This window comes from Anoplophora glabripennis, unplaced genomic scaffold, assembly GCF_000390285.2.
Source record: "Anoplophora glabripennis isolate ALB-LARVAE unplaced genomic scaffold, Agla_2.0 scaffold77, whole genome shotgun sequence".
In the NCBI taxonomy this organism is placed as follows: domain Eukaryota; kingdom Metazoa; phylum Arthropoda; class Insecta; order Coleoptera; family Cerambycidae; genus Anoplophora; species Anoplophora glabripennis.
This window is the reverse complement of record NW_019416717.1, coordinates 343517-366369: the sequence shown is the minus strand read 5'-3', so window position 1 is coordinate 366369 and position 22853 is coordinate 343517. Positions and strand designations below refer to the sequence as shown.

At 32.8% G+C, this 22853-nt stretch overlaps 1 protein-coding gene across 2 annotated transcripts in view; it reads right to left on the bottom strand.

Annotated features, from left to right (window-relative positions):
- The window catches only part of LOC108911518 (ephrin-B2), a 382567-nt gene that overhangs the window by 202452 nt on the left and 157262 nt on the right, over nucleotides 1–22853 (bottom strand). The window contains exon 1 of one of the 2 annotated variants that reach the window (XM_018716483.2): nucleotides 17788–18116. The exons of the other annotated variant lie outside the window; for it this stretch is intronic. The gene's annotated coding sequence lies outside the window, so the exon portion shown is untranslated. Of the gene's footprint in view, nucleotides 1–17787; nucleotides 18117–22853 lie in introns of those variants that run through there. 2 annotated transcript variants of the gene reach the window in all.

Sequence of the window (22853 nt, the reverse complement as noted above, 5' to 3'; positions counted from 1 at the left end):
TTCAACTGGGCGACCAGACCTGGATATGGGTATGGCTAATAAATACGGGAACAAGTTTTTCAAATATTTCAATGCCGAATTGCTGCGGCAGCGACCGAACCTAGTATATAGGTACTGTCAACCTCTTGATTCTTCAATTGAGAAAAACTATAAGAGTAGTAATAACATATTTTATTTAATTCTCGTTTTAGATATTAATGACAAATCTCTTTTTCTAAAAAAAAATTATCTGTATTATTTCAAAGAGCTGTGGATACAAACAAATAAAATGATTCAATTCGATTTTTTCTCAATTAATCATCTAAAAAACTATCTACTTAATTCAATAAAACGAAATTGAGGCTTCAGTTGTTACCTCTATCTAACCAAATTTATGCACGGGGCATATAAAATGCAATAAATATTTTATTAACAACAAAACCTTTAGAAGAGAAGATACTTTAAGTATCTCGCACAATAGTAATTTTTTGAAAATTATTATTTGCTTTACAAGTTGGTTCCAAAGTAAACAGCATTTTTAAAAAATCAACGCACATTTTTCCATTTTGGCATTTTAAAACCTCTGGTGCATCGTATTCCTCGTATTCGGCCAGAATATCGCGCAGAAGGAAGTTTGCGTTTGTTGCACTATAACGCGCCATCCCATCGATCCACACTTGTGACAGATTTTTTTTTACCAAAAATCACATTTTAACTGTCGACCACCCGTATTCACCTGATTTGGCAGGAAAGCGTTTTGTAGACGTAGAGGCAATTCAAAAGGCTTGTATCGACATCCTGAAGGACATCTCGGCAGACGGTCTAAAACAATCCTCATCCGACATGTTTTAGGCCCTGCAAATCGGTGTATTGAGTTGGGAAGAGACTATTTTCAATTAAATAATAAATCGATTTTGTCAAAAAAACTGTTAGTTGCTCTTACTTTTAAAAAGTCCTGTTTACTTTGGAACTCACTTTGTAGAAGTTTTCTCTACGTTCCAAAATTGCAGCGCCATCTATACATCTATAAAGAGTAATGACAGTTGTAGTCAATTATATGCAAAGCACAACTTTACAGAACTCAAAAGATCTCTTTTGGTTTACACCCTGTATATTTCGGCAACAAGATGTTTGTTTCTGCAACATAGCCATTGAAAATATTGTCGTGTCATTTATGGTGGACCACCCTGTATGTACATGTTCGAAATTTATTCCAATCATTGCATTACTCTCGAGACATAAAAATTTATGATTTATTAGGAGCATCCTGAGCCGTGAGGCGACTAACATTTACCTAGTGAAAACAGGAAAGGTTAAGGTGACCAACCAGATTTACATAAGGAAAATAACAGAAGTAAAACACTACACACATTAATAACTGTTAAGAGACTTTATTGCTGTATAAGGATTTGCAACAAACAGGTGTTTTATCACCTCTTGACGATCCCCATGAAGTCGCAGGGATCGGTTCTTCCTTAAAGGAATTTAATAAAAACGCCCATATCCTATTAGCTTACGTTCCACTGCAATTTACGATTTTTATTATTTGTGCGGAAGGTTCGTATAAGTTAATGGTTGCTATGGTGACATTTAGGTAATTACCAAGGTAGAACGTTTAAAATAAAATTTGATTAAAAATAGCGCTGATGAAGACGACTGCATATTTGGAAATCAAGAAGTGATTTTATTTAAACGTTGCTCTTAAACGGTGTTGCTCTGCTTCGCGAATTACTCGAATGGCCTTGTTTAAGAAAAAAGATCTATATAATTATAAACATATAGTTACAACTTAATCATGATTATTAATGCTTTCTAGAAGCTATTAAAAAAAGTCTCATTTGCATGCGCATTTCACAACATCTAGATGTATTTTAAAACAAAGTTATTTACATAAAAATATCAAACTGCACCTCAAAAAGGAATCTCGAAGTAAATTAAAAAAATAATAATCACGTACGTATAATTTAATTAGGACAGAAAAGTTTAAGGTCATTTCGTTAATTTGAGATTAAATAATATGACGTTCTACATGATATTATTATAAGTAGAGCTGTCACAATCGGTCCGCTAGACACCAGTCAGGTGGAAAACAAAACAATTTCAATTTTTTCCATTTCCGGGGTCAAAAATATACGGTTCCATTTAAAATTTTCAACTTGACCTCTAAATGACCTTCAAGATCATGGTGAAGGTTACCGTTGGATTGCTCACTCAAAACCCTGCAACTTTTGTCCTAAAATTTTTTTTTTATTGAGCAGTATTTTCTGAGATAGAGGGAGGGGGGTTCCAAACTTTTTGAACACCCTGTATAAATTTCCTGACCATATAAAATAATTCTTGAAAAATTATTAATCTTCTGGGAAACTGGTCACAAATGAAATAATTTGTTCATAATTTTGTTTTTCTTTTTTACAACTTTTATTACGATCGTTTCCGGTTTTATCCCATCTTCAGATAAACGACATCACAACCACTGATTATAAATTTTCTTATTTAACAATTTAATCTAAAAATATATTTTTTTTATATCTAATTAAAACATAATTAGGTACATCTAACTTTAAATGTGTATTGTTTTAATTAGATATAAAAAATATTTTTAGATTTTAATTGTTACATAAGAAATATTTTTATAATCCATGGTTGTGATGTTTATCTGAATAAAGAAGTAAAAAATAATAGCGTGCCGATTACATTAAAATCGGGATTTTTATTTCTTACTTTGCTTAATTTTTTAGTTTGTGCACAAACTAGTTTTACAATGAACCGAGAAAACAATGCATTTACTATTTCCGAACGTATCGATGTGGTGTTAGTGTATGGTGCAGCCGGGAAAATGCGCTCGTGGCGACTAGGTTGTACCAGAAACGATGGCCACAACGTCAGCCCCCATATGCAAATATAATCCTACAGCGTGTTGAGCGTCTGCGAGATACGGGAAGTGTTATTCCTCTAGGACAGGGGTTCTCAAACTGTGGTACGCGTACCCCTTGGGGGTACGCGAAAATTTTCAGGGGGCAGGTTAATGAAAAATTAAACCATTTTTATTTCTTTCCGTTTCGTAATCACGCAAGGTTATAATTTAATAATGGATTCTCTAATTGAATACTTGTGTGGTACTTCTCATTAATTTTTTGTAATGCATTTCAAATACATTTCCAAATACATTGTGTTTGTGATGTAAAGTGTTTTTAATTTGACCGCCCTCCCCCCATAACAAGGGGGTACGCAAATTTTCATTTTTTATTAAGGGGTACAGTCCTTGAAAACGATTGAGAACCCCTGCTCTAGGAAAAGGACGTGGTCAGCAAGTGAACCACGATATTGAAGATGCAGTGTTGGAAAATCTTGACGAAGACCCCACAATTAGTACTCGACGACTCGCACAGCAAGTAGTAACCTCATCTAGTACCGTACATCGCATCTTAAGGCACCAGCTGTTGCACCCCTATCATCTGCAACTAGCTCAACAGATTTTACCTCCGGATTGTGATCAACGAATCCGTTTTTGCAGATGGTTTTTACGCCAATGTGACAATCAAGTAGACTTTCCGGTTTATGTTTGTGTAACAGATGAGGCGACATTTACCCGTGATGAAGTGAATTTCCATAATATGCACATATGGGACGATAAAAATCCTCACGCAATTAGAGAAACTCATTTTCAACATCGGTTCTCGGTAAATGTTTGGGCTGGCATAATAGGCGATGTACTTGTGGGTCTTTATTTCTTTGAAGGAGGAATAAATGGACCAACATGTGCTAACTTTTTGGAGAACCGATTGCCTGATTTGTATATTGGGCGATGTGTTATTACAAGTTCGGGCACGCATGTTTTATCTTTAAGATGGGGCTCCTTCACACAGTACTCGAGAAGTAACGACACTTTTGAATTAAATGTCTCCTCAGCGATGGACTGGACGCGTCACCCGATCTAACTCCAATGGACTTTTATCTTTGGAATCACTTGAAGTCATTGGTTTACAATACTCCAATTGCCACGGTGGAAGAATTGCGAAACCGTATACTTGAAGCTGCTGACACGATTAGGGGAATACCTAACCCGTAACGACTGTAATAAAAATTGTAAAAAAGAAAAAAAATTATAAAGAAATAACTTCACTTGTGACTAGTTTCCCAGAAGATTAATAATTTTCCAAGAATAGAATTATTTAAATCATGTTTAACAATATTTAATAATCAATTTTGTAAGAGTTGCCGACATTATTAAATTTAACTAACAATGGGCACAGCGACATCAGTCATTTGTGTTAAGAGGTTGACTGACAAGGACGTCACTAAGCAACGATGACTTTTTACTCAAATCATTTATTTAAATCCCAGTGGTACTACATACCACCCTGTATGTTTACTGCGTAATGACCCGCGTCCCTTAATAACCCGGAATAGAATCCAGGCGGCAGAACAACCAACAAACATCTCGATATGAAATATCTTCGTTAATTACCTACCTGCATGTTTGGGATGGGATGATAAAAATTATTCCCCAAATAGTCCGTATTAAATTTCCCGAGGTTAAGACGGGGACGTTAATTGGCAAAATTATTCGGGTGCGTCGCTGCTGGGCCGAGTTCAATTATGCCCGACTTTCTGATATAATTTGTGGAATCGCGTTTCAAGGCGTTCCGCAGAGGAGCTTCTTTTGTTTCGGCGGCCTATCCGAAAATCTCCTTTTTCGAGGATGTCTGCTTCCGGGACGCGTAATACCGATACGCAGGCCGAAGAGACTCAATAATTATTTCTACCACAGTACACGAATAAATATGTAAAAAAACTTGTCGGACTTTATAATTTACTAACGTGACTGAGGATAACTATTGTTAACAAAATTCTTCAAAATTTCAGCAAAAAATATTTATTTTCATTTAAATTAATTTATTCTATACTTTTGAAACGCACTGTATACTTGACTAGCATGTCCGTTGCCTTACGTATAACAATACAGGGTGTTGGAAGTTTGACTGCCTTAATTTTAACAGACGTTAAAATTCATATCGAGCAATGTGACAACGGCGCGGCGGTTAACATGAGGTACTAAGCTGTACCCGAATTCGACAGTCGAAGACTTACGAGAACGAATTTCCCATCAAAAAAGGTTAATCCGGGTATTTTCCAGCGAGTGGGAGAAAATTGGATTCGAAGGAGTCGTCTATTTTATTTATTTATAAACTGGAAAACAATAAATTGTCTTGAAATTTACTTAATGTTTCATAATAATAGTTGTTTACATTTTTGTTATTCCGTAGGACAAGTCTGCCGCGTGCACACGTGGTGTGTATCAACTGTAGCATTAAGTTAAGAGCTGTTGTCACGTTGTGATGAAACTCCCCAATATTAATACTCGCTGTATTTTGAAAACTGTTAATCTTACGCCCCTGTAATATACAATCTTTTTGTTCATTTATGATTACTCTATCTCCTGCTGAAGTAATGGCAGTCAAACTTGTTATACCCTGTATAATGCTACGTAAGTTACTTTTTCGCATTAGTTGTCATTATATAACAATTGTAGCACAATATCTTTTTACATAATGCAGAGAAATTGTTAATTTTTCTCTCTTAATTTTATTACGATTTTACAAAGGCTATTAAACCGTCACGAAAAAAAACACACTGGAAAAGTAAAATTTAAGAGATTGGCGCCTTTGTCCCCTGATGCAAACCGTCACAACCTCGCATTAAAATCACTTTTTTTCCCTCGTAGAATAAGGTCCTGTAACTGCTAAAGAGAAAGCATTTTGAGCTCGAAAGTAGCGATTACTGTCTTTTTACCATTTGTCTTTGGCTTTTAATTAACTAAATTTGTATTAACATTATTATCAGTGATACATTTAGAACAATTTTATGTAACTGGCAGCAGTTAACATAAATTACTCTTTTTCTAGCATTCAGAAGTACCTACATACTGTACTTCACAATACTCGTACTACGAAATAGATTTTAATCATTATAAATTAACTAAGTAAAAAAATGATAAAATTGTACAATTCTAGTTATTTTTTAGATACCATAGTTAAAAAGGGCCACCTATACAGTGGATGTCTGCTAATGTTTGCCAATCGTTCATGGACTATTTTTATTGACAAATTCGTCTCATTAAGAGATTTTAAAGTTTCATATACAAAATATTTGGAAAAAGGTACCACAAATTCGGTGACTGATAGAAACAAAAACTTACCTGCAGTAAATTTAAGTACATTACACTGTTTTTTGAAAAAGATTTACCAAAACTTAATTTTAATTAACCATATTTGACACCACGCATCTAAAAAATAAAAGGGATAGGCCCATAATCTATAAGAAAAAAAAGTCTTATTTTTTATGTTCTATAGCTACTGAATTTATGGTATCTTTTTCAAAAACATCTTGTATCAGTCATAATGTCATTAATTTCAAGGGAAGATAGGAAAAAATGAGTGAATTCATACGAATACACGATTAAAAAAATTTAAAATGCATATTTACCTGAAAAAAAATATTTTGAAATCATTATATAACTCCTTTTCGGACCGCTCATGACTGTTGGCCCACAAAGGTTTATCGAGAGTCAATCTTGACCTACCGTAATATTCGGTCAATAACATAGCTTTTAATGCGTTTTTAATCCGCACTGAACGACAACGAATAAACAGTTTTCACTATGATTTATAATTAATTATGAGTTTTTGGTATTACATAACTTCAATTAATTATTCAGTTATTATATGACTTATTGCTTTTCAAAGAGTAGTATGATACCTAAAATGACAGTACGGCTAAAAAAAACACTCACTCATCCGTCTATAGCACTTTGTTAACAAAGTTGAGATCAGCTGCACTTTAATTTTGAAACCTATTGCAAAATTCAAGACGACTGAGGAAATCAGCTGTTTAGCTTCAACGTTCGAACGCTCTATAGTCTGCCCGGGCGTTCTCTGTTGGGCGCCGAATTTGCCTATTTCTTAAAAGGTCGAGTTCTGCCTTATTAGGTTTCCGAATACGTGGTTAAAATTAATGACATTATAACTGATATTTAATAATAAGATTAAAATCGACAATTCTTGTGGTGTAGGAGTCTTACCTTAAATTTTAAAGAAATAGTTTCCTCCTCCACAGCATCTGTATACAATTCAGAAATCATTTAATCAGTTTCGCTGAACTTTGAAGAGTAAAAGTCAAAAGGGACGAATCATGTTTCTAAAATAAGCCCGTTATTTAAATCAATTGGTTGCAAATAGAATGACGCCCCCGGAAAATCTCATTTTCAAAGGAAATTTACCCACGCTCATTGTATAATACCTCGTCGCCATCAGCCAATGCGATTAATTTATATTAACTATTTTTTCAACGGCCGGATCGGATAAAGGGATCGGGAGCGGCGTCGAACTTGAAAAAATTACACAAGTCGACAAAAACGCGATATTTTCTATGGTCTCCCAACGGCCTCTCGTTCGGGAATTAATAGGGTCTCCGTCTGAGGGCCAATCTACTTTTTCATTCGCTTTATTTTTCCTCTTTTTCATGATAATTCACTTTTTCAATTATGAAGGCTTCGATAAATTAACTGAGCGGGATTTATTTAATTATGCCTTTCTTCGAGAAACATAATACGACGATGCGCCTGTAACGAGCGTTGTGTTACGGGACGGGCGAAAAGTTGAGAGAGGGAATTCAAGGATCGGCCGTTTCCACCGAGACTGATAAAAATAAAAAAAATTGCGCTACGCGATAATCCACAGATGTAATCGTAACTCCGCCAGCGTAAATATTAATGCGTGTATTATTTATTATTCATTAAATTATTACACATCAAGGCTGAAAACAATAATTGCGAATAAATCAGAGAACTGATATTATTTTAAACCTGCTTTATTTTTTAAGAAAATGAAAAAAAATATGTAATTTTTATATCAATCGCGTCATCATACTGGCAAAATTCGAGTCCAATGATGTTGTATCGCTGATAAATATACAGAGCCTTAATAAATGATTACAAGCCACGTGACTAGTAATTTTGCTTGCAACAGTTATTTTATTTCCTTCACGCTGACAACTGAATTTCGGTAAAATTAAAAATTATTAAAACAATAAGATCAAGATTACATTAAAACACGACATTCTGTTTCACCGGCTCTGATTGGTGTACACGAGATTCTATTCAACCTATCAGCGATCGCATTATCTCGAGAATAGACGTAATGGTTTGTCATTGTTCATTTTAAATAAATCATTAATATTGGTGACGCCGAGATTTAGGGATTTTTCGTTACCAGTCGTGCAATGTTGGGTTGCCTAAGCTCAGCGGCCACGTAGCTTGTAAACATTTACGAAATATTACGTTTTTTTAAGAGTTTTATATCAGCTAGGTAATGAATGGAATTTTTGAAATATACCAGTTGACTTTATTCATGAAATATTCTTGTCAAATATCATTATTATATCAAAATACAGTCTTTATATAAGTATGTAGTATGACATAGGACAAAATCACAGTTTCTTATGTACCATTTCACTCATTAAATTATATCAATCTCGTCACTGTTATAGTTTTTCCGATGTCAATTGAAGAACCTATAATTTCAAGGTATGTACTAGGCTCGGTCACTAAGCAGCAACTTGGCATTGAAATATTTGAAAAATTTGTTCCCATATTTACTTAGCCATACCCATATATAGGTCTGGTCGAACTAATCGTGCAGGTGGTAGAAATGTATACGACCAGTTGAAGAATGCGAGCGCGACCAAAGGAAAACGAGCACAGTTGTATTGGGCTTCTGGGCAATAAATCACAGCAGGCGACAAGTGGTTCATAAATTGCCCAGCAGAGCAGTACAGCAGTGCGGAATTTGGTGTGAATCAGGCAATTTTAATTTATTAAAGGCACCTTCTATCAATCATTCATATTACAATTACGAAAGGGAGAAATAAGAGGGATATTTTGTTTACCAATATTATCACAACATGGCATTTTGGAGACCTTTTGAAACGGAACAAAACAAAATATACCACCAATATAATAAAATTGTTTGAGAACATAAATAATTAAAATATGTTGTTGGCCACATGAACAAATAACAGAAATTTTCTACACATTATATACGAATTATTATAATTTTTTACCTTTAGCAGAAAATTTTTTTAGGGACGTCTATGAAACTCATTAAATTTTTTGCATATTTAACTGACTTCGGAAGGACTATACGTGATCTTATCACCTATTACTAGACAATTTTGAAATATCAAACTAATTATGACATTGACCTCATTATTATTATTACACTCACGATTTTATCAAAAAAAAAAAACACAAAAACTTTGAAAATAACTTGCTGCCAACCTAGAGTCGTTTTTGATAATTCAAAATTTAGAATATGACAATAACATTATAAGCTTGATTTTTCTAATATTTTCTGAACTTTATAGTTATTACAGGGTCCAAACTCATTACCAAACTCAATATGAAATTTATATGTACTTTTTTTCTCAAATATGTAACTTTTTATGAATATATTCCAAAAATATATAACTAAATTACACCAATGCAAACAATTAAAGGGTCAAAAGAATTTCCAAAATTTTTCCGTGATTTTTGACAGACTCTTAATTTAGGTGAAAAATGGTCATATCAGGAAAAGAAGTATTTTGAAGCTTTAAGATACTAGTTTTTAGATCTTTCGGTCGAAATTTTTTAGCAGCTACGGTTATCATGCAATTCTAAGAAATACTCTGTCACGTCAGGTTTTTGAGATATCCTAACCTAAAAGTGCAAAAAACACTGTTTTTGTCATATTTGAGGTTATGTAGTAATGCCATCTATTCTTAAAAAAAAATACATATAATTTAAAAGTACAAGGCTCCCTCTTTCGAATGCCGTTGAGTTTGCTCAAATATCTTTTTTTTTCGTTGAGATATCACATGTTGAAATTTCTAAGTTTATCAGTTTCTTAATATGCGAAAATCTTAGACGTCAAACAGCTGATTGCAGTTCAGAAACTTCATACTCAGAATCCTTCAATACATACGACCTAAAACTCACAAATTCCAAATCCACAAACCCACAAACCCCAAACCCACAATCCCTAAACCCACAAACCCCAATCCCACAAAACCCGAACCTACAAACTCCAAGCTTACAAACCCCAAGCCCACCAACGTATGGGTATGAAGTTTCTGAATTGCAATCGACTGCTTGATGTCTAAGGGATCCTTAGCAGATTTTCGCATATTAAGAAACTGAGAAACTTAAAACATTTCAACTAGTGATATCTCAACGAAAAAAAAAGAAGATATTTGAGCAAACTCAACGGCATTCGAAGGAGGGAGCCTTGTACTTTTAAATTATATGTATTTATTTTTTGAAAAAGAATAGATGCCATTACTACACAACCTCAAATATGACGAGATGTTTTTTGCACTTTTAGGTTAGGATATCTCAAAAACCTGACGTGATAGAGCAATTCTGCGGCCAGATTCGGATTCAGCGCACCTAAATCCTTCGGAAATATATATTCAAGTTTCTGTTTCCAAAAAAAAGTTAAATTCTGCTAGTCTGTGCTATTAACGAATTCAAGATATGCAGTAATGTTTCACAAATTTTTAAAAATATCCTTTTTTTTAAATGAAGGTATGTACTTTTAGAAAATTTGAAACATTAGTCTGAAAAAATGTTGTAATTATATGACTAACTGCGTCAATAAAATGTCCTCTAACATTATGACAAAAAAAATTAGTATTTCGTCTTTTATCTTTTTTTAACTTTTCAAATTCCAAAAAAAATTTTTTTCTAAAATCTCGGTCCAATACAACCGAAAAATTGCAGATAAAAATTTTATATTTTAAATGTATTTTATGCACTTTCCTTAAAAATATGTAACCTTTTACAAAATTATGTAATTAGTATATAAAATATTATGTATCGAATGTGGACGCTGTATATTACAAAGCAGTCAATAATTATGCCTCCTCTGTAAGAAACACAAATATGTCGATTCATTAATTGTGCTATAAATTCCCTGTAATCCGTCAGTGTCTTTTCCTATATCAGCGTAAAATTGAAAAACCAAGCTCCTGCCCATTTCATTGCGACCAGACTAAAAATAAGAACGAGGTGCGCTTTACGGAAATGGGCATGTTTTCGATAACGCGGTAATAGTTACAAAATACCATCTTTAAGAAGCGGGATAATTACTCCTTGATATTAACTTATAATTACCCAGATAACTTGATTTTTACAAATGGCGGTAAATTAATAGGTACATGACGAGAAATTTAATTATGAAATGCTCACCATTAATGTATTTTAAAACAGGAAACCGTAAGGAGGCTGCTTCGCAGAAAGCTCCTCAAATAAAAACAATCGAAAGAGAATAAACTCGGAACCGCTTGTTGCCGCAGAATTGCGAAGAATTATCGAAATATCCACCGTCGAAAAAATGTCCGAACAAAAGTACACTTGTTTCAAACAATACGTCGTCGGTTGTTAAATCTGTTGTGAATTTTTCATCAGTCTGCATTCCTGCCGGACCAGTCCTACAGCATAAAAAATAAATTAACTTCGGTATCATTCTATCAATTTTATCCGTATAAATACGCCGTACTCCAAAATTGAACGCAGAAGGCCAGCCCGCGGATTTTTCGTATAAAAATGAGAAAAAAAACGCACCCCAGAACACGTCTCGAGGGGGGTATAATCCGTTCAACAAGTTTCTCAAGATGTAGAAACGTTACAGGCAAGAATAATTGTTCCTTTCAATCATATTTTTAACGTTTCCAATCTATATGTTTAAAAATATGGAATATAATTCGCAATATTTCTGAACTTAGTGGAACATATTATGTAAAACGAATTCTTCCGTAGCTCAGGTAATTTATTTATTTATTTAGCATACACCACTCGGCAGCCTAAACCAATTAATGAGTAGAAAGATTATTTAAGATTAATCAATAATAAATAATAATAATATTTCATATAAAAAATATTCTCTGTAATGATTAATTTGTGGCATTTTTTTTAGTAGGTTCTGTTTATTTAATTGAGATGAATGAAAAGATAATTTTTTAAATAAAAAATTCCTTGCGCCAATAGAATAAATCAAGGAGTTGATTTTACAAATTTAATACAACAAGAAATGTATCATATTAAAAAAGTAGATAATAGCTTTGTTCCTAGTGTATTAGAAACGGTTTCCAACAGCCAAACTCAACCGCATTTCATTCTAAACAATGAATTTTGACCTTTATGTAAGCATTACATCGGAATGCGCATGCGTTTGATTGTTGGAACCTATTTTGAATTACTCTTGGAACAAAGCTAAATCTTTTCGATTACAATACGTTAACATTTCGAAAACCTCTCCGTTTTCGTCCTCTAAACTAAAAAATGTGGCCGGTTTTTTGTTTGGTTATTTAAATTCCACAGAGGTATAATATATAGTGTAATTTTTTCAAACCTGAGAAAGGCCAACTTTTTTATTTGAAGTGATAGATTTCCAAATGCAAAGTTGTAGCAAAAAACTTGACAAAGAAAAATTTACAAATAATGCTTTCCGGTGCTGCCAGATTTCTTCAGCAGCTACAGTATTTGTTTTAAATGGCAACACTGTATTTTTTTAATACAATTTGATGAATCTTGAAATTCTAAATAAAAAATGTTGTCACGTTTCTTTATTGGAGTAGCAGTTTTAGAACAATCGGCAAAAACAACGAAAATAACCTGCAGTTGGCAATAGCAGGTCTTGGAAATTAAACAAAAATTGTGTTGTTTGAAAGGAGCCATCATTATTGTGCTGTCATTGTGTTATTTGACAGCTGTTGTATTCGAATGTGTATAAAAATAACGTTTTAATTCAGTTGCTAAGATTATTTTGAGCCTTTTCAACTTTCCCTTTTGGATTAAATAACTGATTGATCTTAGCAACTAATTAAAACATTATTTTCATACAGATTCAAATACAAAAGCTGTCAAATAACACAAAGACAGAGCAATAGTGATGGCAGCTTTCAAACAGCACAATTTTTTATTAATTTTCAAGGCCTACTAATGCTATGTTAGTTTCTTTTAATTCCTACCGCCTGCATATTATTTTCGTTGTTTTGCTGATTGTTCTAAAACGGGGTACATTTTAGAATTTGGAGATATGTCAAATTATGTAAAAAAAATACAGTGTTGCCAATTAAAGAAATATTATTTTAGTAGCTACTGAAGAAATTTGGCAACACGAGAAAGCATATTTGCACATTTTTCTTAGTCTAGTTATTTCCTATAACTTTGCATTTGGAAGTGTCACTTCAAATAAAAAAGTTGGCTTGTCAAGTTTAAAAAAAAAATACACTGTATAATATTTATTCTGTCGTCATTTAACTCAGCGTTGAAAATATTCAACCACCAACAGCTAAAATATAAGGAATGATATATTACCATTTAGCAAAATAAACGTACTTTTAATTTTCTTTTTTACCGAATTGAATTGAACAAACATGACCGATTGTCACGGAAATTAAAAAATATATATTTAAATAAATCAATAGCCAAAATTATCTGTTGATCAAAATGAAAATTATTTTCACATACAGCAAACCAGTGATATGTTAAGGAGAATTATCAAAAACTCGACCAGATAATGAGGTACAAAATTGCATTACACCTTATAACTGTATTAGAAAAGCAGGATCTGAAATATCGAAATTTTGTCTATATAAATTACTGTTAACTTACCTAACCTAATTAAAACATGTTATACACGCAAAAACCAAGAATAATATACTTATTTATTTATAGGCATGAAATATATTCTTGATGCTCATACTCGTATAGCATAATCTCGAACTAAATAAAATTTATTCTCTTAAATAAACATTGTTCTTAGTGGAAGAGATTTTTACTTAGTTTTTATTTTCTTAAAGCAATAAGTGCATTTTTTAACATTTAAATATAATAAACTTTTGTCCACAGTTCAACTAAAAAAGTTTTCAATTAAAATAACGTAAATCTATGCACTTTCAAAAATTTTGCATAATATAAATTATTTCTAACGCCAATTTCCAAAACCTGCATTGAAAATTACAACAAAGCAACCATTTCTATACAGAATTCAACGTATATTTATAACAATATCTCAAATATATTGTACAATAATCAATCAACAATAATAATAGAAGAGTAATTATGCTGATGTTATGAAAAGATATTACTAAATAATATGAAAATAACTCATGGAATAATAATCTATCACAATAATTTTTTGGCTCAACTTTCGAATTTAACGAATCTCAGGTTTCGAATTGTCAAAAGTTCACATTAGCAGTCATATTTTAGTCTTTTGTTCCTTTGTCCCATTTAAATTAACCTCCTTTAACAATCCGGGTTCTCACCATTTTCATTTTTTTTATAACAAAATTATCCGAATACCACAGTCAGAAGTGTGATATTCAGGAAAATGTTTTTACACCTCGCTTAATTACCCAACTTCTCGCATTACGAACCCGTTTTAACATAATAATAACAAAGTAGTTGACAAGTCATTTTTGTCAAGGGTTAAAGACTCTGGAATAAACATAGCCGAGTCACTCTTGCTGAGAAAACTTAACACGGGTTCTAATTATGTGAAAAACTAGTTTACGTGTTTTATTATTCGTCTTAATACCGACTATTACCGCCGCTGCTACTATTTATATATTGCCTAAATTGCCTTGTTAGATATGTTTTCAAACTATAATCTCCAGATAATTACTTTACAATCGCTAGTATCATCTAGGTGGCATGTCAAGGTATTTCCTATTACTGAGGAATTGCTTTTACTTTCCAACAATTATACTGATTAATGCAATTTAGTATGATCTTGTAACAAAAGTTGAAAACTAAGAGAAAACAAAATGAATTATGAATAGTAGGTGGACAGAAATAGGTGATAAATTTGTGGTAAAATGGTTCAGGGACCTAATCAAACGTTAACCATAAATAAAAATAAAAATACGCTCCCGTTTCCCAATTTCAAAACATTAAAAAATGATTGCCTCCACAACTTAACGATCTAACCAATGTTTTGACTGGCTTTATCCCTAGTTGTCGTAGAAACTTTATTCTAACCCAACTTTTTGATTTATGCTATCCACTATTTAATGGGTTTTCTATGTTTCCTTCACACTATTATTTATGCGAGTAAAAAAGTGTAGCTACTTTATAAGACTATAAATATGAAATGAATGCTTATTTCCATATCAAAAATGGATAGAAATAGAAACTTTCACGTATATTATGAGATACCTGGTCATTATGGCGATTCACTTAAAAAGTCAGTTTATTCAATGATTCTCTAACTTTTATATTATTTTTGAGGATAGTCTTCTCTTACTACTCATGTTTCAAGACAAATAAATATATTTCCACTTGATTGAAAACAAGCTACAGTATTTTTAAGAAGGAACAAATAATGCACCGTAAATTATCGAAATTATACACTACAGTACCATATACACAATATTGTTGTTATTTATTATACGTTAATCGTTAAAATAAAGACATGACTCTTTACTGTAAGAACATTCGAACATTAATATTTTGTAACAGTAAAAAACAACTTGACAGTAGTTGTCAAAATTACTTTAATTCTCTTTTTATGTGTGCAAGATTTTGACGAATGCATAGAAAATTCCCTGTGCGATAAATAATTTTTTATGTAGTAAAATGTTGAAAAATTTTTAAAAAATTCTAAATGGTTATAAAAGGGTAAAAATAGGTATTTTTATTGTTGATCATTGTATATTATGACAAGTATCTTTAAAACATTGTGTGCCCTTTCTAAACCTTCAGTTAAACCCACGGTACGCGATAAACTTTTTTTTAATTAAAAATCCTATCAATCGAAAACCACGCGATCGATCGTTGCAAAATTTTTAGGGTAGAATTGACATGTTTTACTATTAATTCACAAAGTTTCATAAATATTTATAAATATTCATTTTTTTTTAAATTGTTGCAAATATAAATATGATTTTCTACTATTTTTCGCCCATTGCTAATGCAAAATTCAACTTTTTTGATTCGCAATTGCAACTTTATAGAAAATCGTCAAATAGACAAAAAATAAAGAATGACTTTTTTATATAGGGCTTACTTTCAATATTACAAGGAAAAATATGGGCCATTTTTCGTTCTTTTTGTATGTTAGTTGTTCCCCTGAATTTAGCAATGGTTTTTCGGAATAGGTAAACTAGGATTCTTATTCTACATAATATTTGAGATTTTTCTGCACATCAAAATAGATTACTTCAAACACAAACGCCAAAGCCTATTTTTATTACTCTACCGCCTGGACTATTAGTAGTACAACACCATTCTTCTTATTATGTATAGATTCACGATAATAAATTTATCAATATTGTCTCTGATATTTTACAAAATACATATAACACAAACATCATGATATACTTTTAAACAAACTTGTCCGATTAGTTTCATACAATTCGCAACCCCAGGAGTCCCTCACAGCTCAAACCTTAGGCCTTTATTAGTTTTTCCTCTTATTAACGATATTTTGCAGGCAGTTGATTGCAATAAGCTAATAGGTACCCCGATGATATGAAAATTTTTACTTGTATTCGATCCATAAGCTTCTGCTTAATATTATACGAATTTTTGCACTTCAATGTAGCCGACTGTAAAACTTGTATAGTTCAAAGAAGTTCTTCATATTCCAAAAACAAATGTTTGTTTGCAATGTACTTTTAATAAATTATATTATTTATTTAGATGATTTTGAGGAAATATTTCTATCGCTTTTAGCAACAGCTACAGAATATGTAAAGTTTTTTTTATCACTCTATATATATTTTTTATTTGTTTCTTTTTTGTTGTTTAACTTTGTTATCACTTAATTAGATCTGTCTATATTCAGATTAAGTATACATTATTTTGGAACCAGGTACAACTGCTTTGTAAATGGGCACCTACTGACCAATAAAGTTATTTTACATTATTAATTTTGGTCCAATCTCGTCATTATTCTACTAACAAACCTCGAGTCTCCTTCATTTTTGAACCTCGTAAAACTATATACGGTTTTATCACTTGTTGATATGAACTGAATTTTGAAATATTAATCTGAGTATTCTGAACAAATATCATTTGAGCATTGCCAAAATGTCCCAAAAAAAAGCAAAATCGGCAATGTATCGTTTACTTTACTGTTCTTAAGATTTTAGAAGTTAAGTGAAGATATAAATACATCTAACTACTCCATTATATTTAATTAGATTGTGTCAGTTTAATATATTAAACAGTACAATCAATATATTTTCAGTAAAAATTATTAACTTTACCAAAAATATAATAATACATAATTTCAATACACAATTAATGCATATGTTCAAATATGTAGTCTCGTTTGAACTGGTTTTGAACGACAAATTATGTGTAAAGATCCGTCTTTTTGGTGTTCTTTCAGTTTTCAGCAACATTTTTAAGTATATTCTATTGAAACAACGATAATTCGTATATAATACTGACAAACACGTTGATTTGATGATTTATCAAAAACTTATTTCAAATAAAAGGGAATACAAATCTTAACTCGGGTAACAAAATAAGTTCACATCGAAATGTAAGCACTTTTAAAATCCTAATGAACTAAAAATCTGACAAAGAATCTACCTTACGGCGTCCTCAAAACAATACAACTTATTTGTTGGTTACTTTATAAAGTAAAGCTCTTAGTCATTTCTTCATGTATTTTAAGATTATCTCGTGCAGGAAACAAAAACGTGTGATACAGAATCAAATAAATTAATTACTTAAGTTTATACTCGACTCACTTTTTACATGATTCTCTTCCGCAGACAGAACAAACCCAAGCTCGGATTAAGCTATTCCTATGCCCACAGCTCGTCCTTATTCCAATATCACTTACAAACCGAACTTAGAGCAACATTATCAATCAACACTGTCCAACTCTCAAACTGTTATCCCGATAGTTCGATAATTTATTCCTACGACTAGACTCGCCGGAATTACAAACACTAAATTAACCGTAACCTCCGAATTCCTCTCCCGAGAAGAAAAAAAAAAGATCCAGCGGGCGTCACGTCGCCGTCGCCGCCAACTGCGATCGCGGCTTAATAACTGCGATAAAAACCGGCCGTGGAGAGTGACAGCCACCAGCACCGGACTTACTTTTACTTAATCGCCGGACAATACTGGACGTCGCGCGCGACGGCTATTGGAGCGCGGAGAACGAGAGACGGCATTCGCGGTGTCGGAGAGCGCTCCCGGGGCAGACACCGTGTGACTGAGCCAGCGGGGGGGTAGGGGAGGGGAGCGCTAAACAAATCAACTTTACTAATCAGTGATTACCGCGCGATTTACAGCTCTGCCCATTATCGCGGTCCTCTTCAGATCCAGCGGACGTGGGCCGGTTCTAAATGATCCGGATGTTCGAGCTTTTTTCACTTACCTAGTTAGAAATGGAACGCGACAAGCAGTCGAGGCTTCGAAGGGAATAAGCGCCGTTTTCTTGACAATTAAGATTTTATACGTAAAACTTTTACTATAATATTTGTTTGCAGAGTGACGGAGCACGTCGATTTTGTTTTTTGTTACACACTTTTTGATGTGACGCGCGCATAAATAGCGTCTGTGGATTTCCGGACATGTCACGTTAATCTTTTTTTTAAATAACAAGGACAATGGGGCGATACTTCGTTGGACAACTTAAGAAGTAGGTACTTCAGAAAACTCATGCATCAGAAGGTTTTGAAGTGCAATGTCTCAAAAACTGTTTGAGATAACACGGAAAATCAAACAACGTATTTAAAAGGGCTACCAATGATGTGTCACTCCATATACCTTCCTATTTAAAATAAATATGCATAACATCATATCAGCAGCGTGACTAGTACCTACCAACTATGCGTGTGTCACATCAAAAAGTATGGAACAAAAAAAATCGACCCGTTTTATGTTTTTTATGAATTTTATTCCAAACTTTTGGGATATACAATATAACTAACGAGTATTAGGCCGTTAGGCCGCTGCAAAAAAAAAACGTATGATTTCTCCACGTATGCCCGTCAAGGTATCGTTAATTATGCGTATGCTGACCAATGAAAAAGTACAATTAGCCGGTAACTGTGGAACATGCACCGGCAGTGGCAGATTTAGCCGGAGGGCGGGCGCCCCTCACTGAAAATAAATTATTACATATATGTACAATGGAAAAAAAAATATGTATAATTTTTTATTATTACATATTATGTAATAAATCTTTTTCAAATTTTTGCTCCTTAACATTTTGTTTGCAAGAAAAACCACGAATAAAATTTTGAAAATTTGAATTTAGCGTCCCCCGGCTAAATCCGCCACTGCCGGTGCATGTTCCACGGTTACCGGCTAATTGTACTTTTTCATTGGTCAGCATGCGCATAATTAACGATACCTTGAAGGGCATACGTGGAGAAATACGGGTTTTTTGCAGCGGGCTGACGGCCTATATATACAGAGCTTTTATAAATGTTTACCGTCGAGCTTACGCAACCCAACATTGCAGAACTGGTATAGTTTTTCCGATCTCAGTCGAAGAACCAAGAGGTGGCAGTATGTAGCAGGTTTGGTCGCTGACGCAGCAAGTCGGCATTGAAATATTTGAAAAATTTGTTCCCACAGTTATTTAATCATATCCATATACAGGTTTGGTCGAACTAAACGAGGAGGTGGTAGAAATGTTTACGCCCAGTTGAAGAATGCGCGCGCGGGCAAACGGCGTATAACACAGCCGCACTAGGCGGCTGGGCAATAAATCTGTTGTTAAGTGGTCGACAAATTGCCTAGCAGTGCAGTGCAGCAATGCGAAATTTGGCGTAATTCAGGTAATTTTAATTTATTATAGGCACCTTCTACTAATCATTCATATTGCAATTGCGAAAGGGAAGAATAAGAGGGATATTTTGTTTACGAATATTGTTACCACATGGCATTTTGGCGACCTTAAATAATTAAAATATGTTGCTGCCCAAGTGAACAAAGAAATTTTCTATACATTATATACAAATTATTATTTTTTCCTTTAGCAGAAAACTTTTTCAGGGACGCCTATGAAACTCATTATATTGCTAGGCGTTTTTATACATGTTCAACTGACTTCGGAAAGATTAGATTGGTAACGAAAGTTCCCTAAATCTTGGTGTCATCAAATTAATGATTCGTTTACAACGAACAATGACAAACTGTCACTTCTGCGCTCGTTGATTGGTTGAATAAAATCTCTTAAAAATTTACAGCCGATGAAAAGAATATTGTGTAAATATGGTGACAAGGGGTGTTGTCATCCCCAAACTTGACGGGTTATCTGACTATTTTATATACAATCAAGGATTGTATGGATCAAAGGTGTAGTAAATTTTCTTATAATTTCAAAACAATAATTGACAGAAAAAACAGTTTAATGTTGTATTTTGGATAAAGACCATCCTTAGAATTACAGTGATATGAAATCCACGAGATCTATCTCTAACAATAAAGGAGATCAAAACAATCTGCCATAAGCTCGAAGTTTTAAACAGGACTGTTTTCCTTACTATTAGAAATAGATCTATAAAAGGTTATAAAATTGTAGTCCTGAGAAAGTGTTCTATTCAAATACACAAACGTATACAGGGTCTTCCGTTTAAAGAAAACAAGATTAACATGTGTTCCAAAATGCATTCAACAATGCAACATTTTTCAATAAACCTCGAATATAGGATTTGTTTAATGCATGTAAACATTTTGTCGCCTTTAAACTTTAACTTTTGAAATGTAATTCAAATCACCCTTCTAATACCATTTCCAAGCTATCTCTATTTGGCATAATCACCCAATAGTTACGTTTTCTTACCCAATACGGAAGGGGTAACTTTAGCGTATGAAGTTAATATTATTTCAATTGCCAGAATAACTATAGGAAAAACGAAATTAACGAATTTTCTACAAAACATATGGAACAACCAAAAGAAAAGAAAATATTTCCTCAATTTCAACAGTAACATTTTACATATAATTGCCAAACTCTCCCCTACCAATTTATGGAAGTTTTAAATCTGTGTTGCCGTTTCGCTATCAAAATCTTGAAATATTAAATAACAAAAATTGTCAGAGTATGACTGAATTCATTCCTTTCAAATCCTGAAAATAAAATTTTTTATAAAGGTTAACTTTAGTAATATTTTTAATGTTGACACTATACCTTAATGAATTTTCGAAAAATCCAGTGGCGTACTTTTTTAATAAGTGATATCTAAGTGAAGAGCAAAAACCGAATCATAATCTGGTGCAAAATATAAGGCCGAGTTGTTTAAAATGTCAAATAATTAGGTTATTTTCTCAGAAAAGTTGTTAATTGTCATACCTTAAATTAATCTAATATATACATGGTAAAAATTTGTTATCTACTGTATTTATAGCAGTACTATTAACTAACACTATTTAAGTTATTTTTACCGAAACTCGTGTCTTTTGTCGAAACACCGACTACAGAAGCTGAACCCAAACTGAAAACCAGGAAGCTCTAACCATTACATTCATTACCTTTGTCGTGAAAAAAGATTTAATGAACGACGCGACGCCCGAAACGGAATCCGATGTTATCAGTTAATAGAACAGAAATTACAATACTGCTACGAATATTCCATGTTTGTTGCGGTAAACCGTGATAATGGAATCGCTTATTGTTTTTCGCGTATAGGTACAAAACTTTCGAATGAAATAGGCCACGTTGCGCCATTGCCGATTGATACTTGGCTGAATCAATTTCGCACGCTACAAATACAAATATTTCAGAATCATTTCTTGCAGCCATTATCCTAACAGAGACCTGAATGGGTACTGAGATCATTTCTATATTAGTTAGGTAATACCTTCAATTTTGCTGGGTAAGCCACCAAAACGGAATACAAAAGACTGTTTTGTGAAGTTTCTAGAAAATTGTAATTCAATTAAATTTCCTTTACAAGTAGTAAGTAGAAGTTTTTATCTGCGATATAAAATTGTTTCTATCAGAAATTAGACACAATTAGTCCACGTAAAATATAACTGATCTTAAATTTGTTGACAATTACAAGTTTTTCAACTTGTGGCAATTTTGTGAAACGTAATACGAGGAAAGTCATTGAATAACAGGAATTGTTTAATATCGCTGTTATAACAGAGCTTATCATTATCATACGTGAACTTTCAACCCCGCGAATATTTTTCCCAACTGTAGAATCTCACCCTTCGTTATGGTACAAAAATAAAATTCAATCCTCATCACCTTTGGTAAAGTTACGCCTATCGTCTTTTGGGATGTTAGTGATCCTATACTGGAACAATGTCAAGAGAAAGACTAAAACAAGTTGAGGGTTGCAAGGAAAAACTGTGTCTGTGTTTCCAACGACAGCCCTATATTTCACCGCTATTACATCAAATCAATATTAACTATAATATATTTACATGCCATCAAGCATTGGAAAATTCATATTTAATATAAAATGTACGTGAAATTGCTACAACTAATTTTGTACTTTTTAGTCACCAAAGCGGGTAACGATTTCTTGGAACATAGTTAAATACGTTCAATAAAATCCTCATTTAACGATATTATTTTCCTTCTTCCTTCAAAATTTTGGCGGAACCCTATTGAATTATAATGACCGTTTTCCCAAGAAAATTAAAAGAGACCGCCATTATTTTGTCGAACATTGAAATATGTTTCAGATTATTCTGTGTATAGAAGTATAAAATAAACATTATATAATATCTCTAAGAAAACAGACAGAATCAAACAAATTTAAGCTGTCAAAAATAATTAAAAACGATAAGTCATAAGTTTAGAAGACGAAAACAGAAAACAGAAACAGAAGACGAAAAT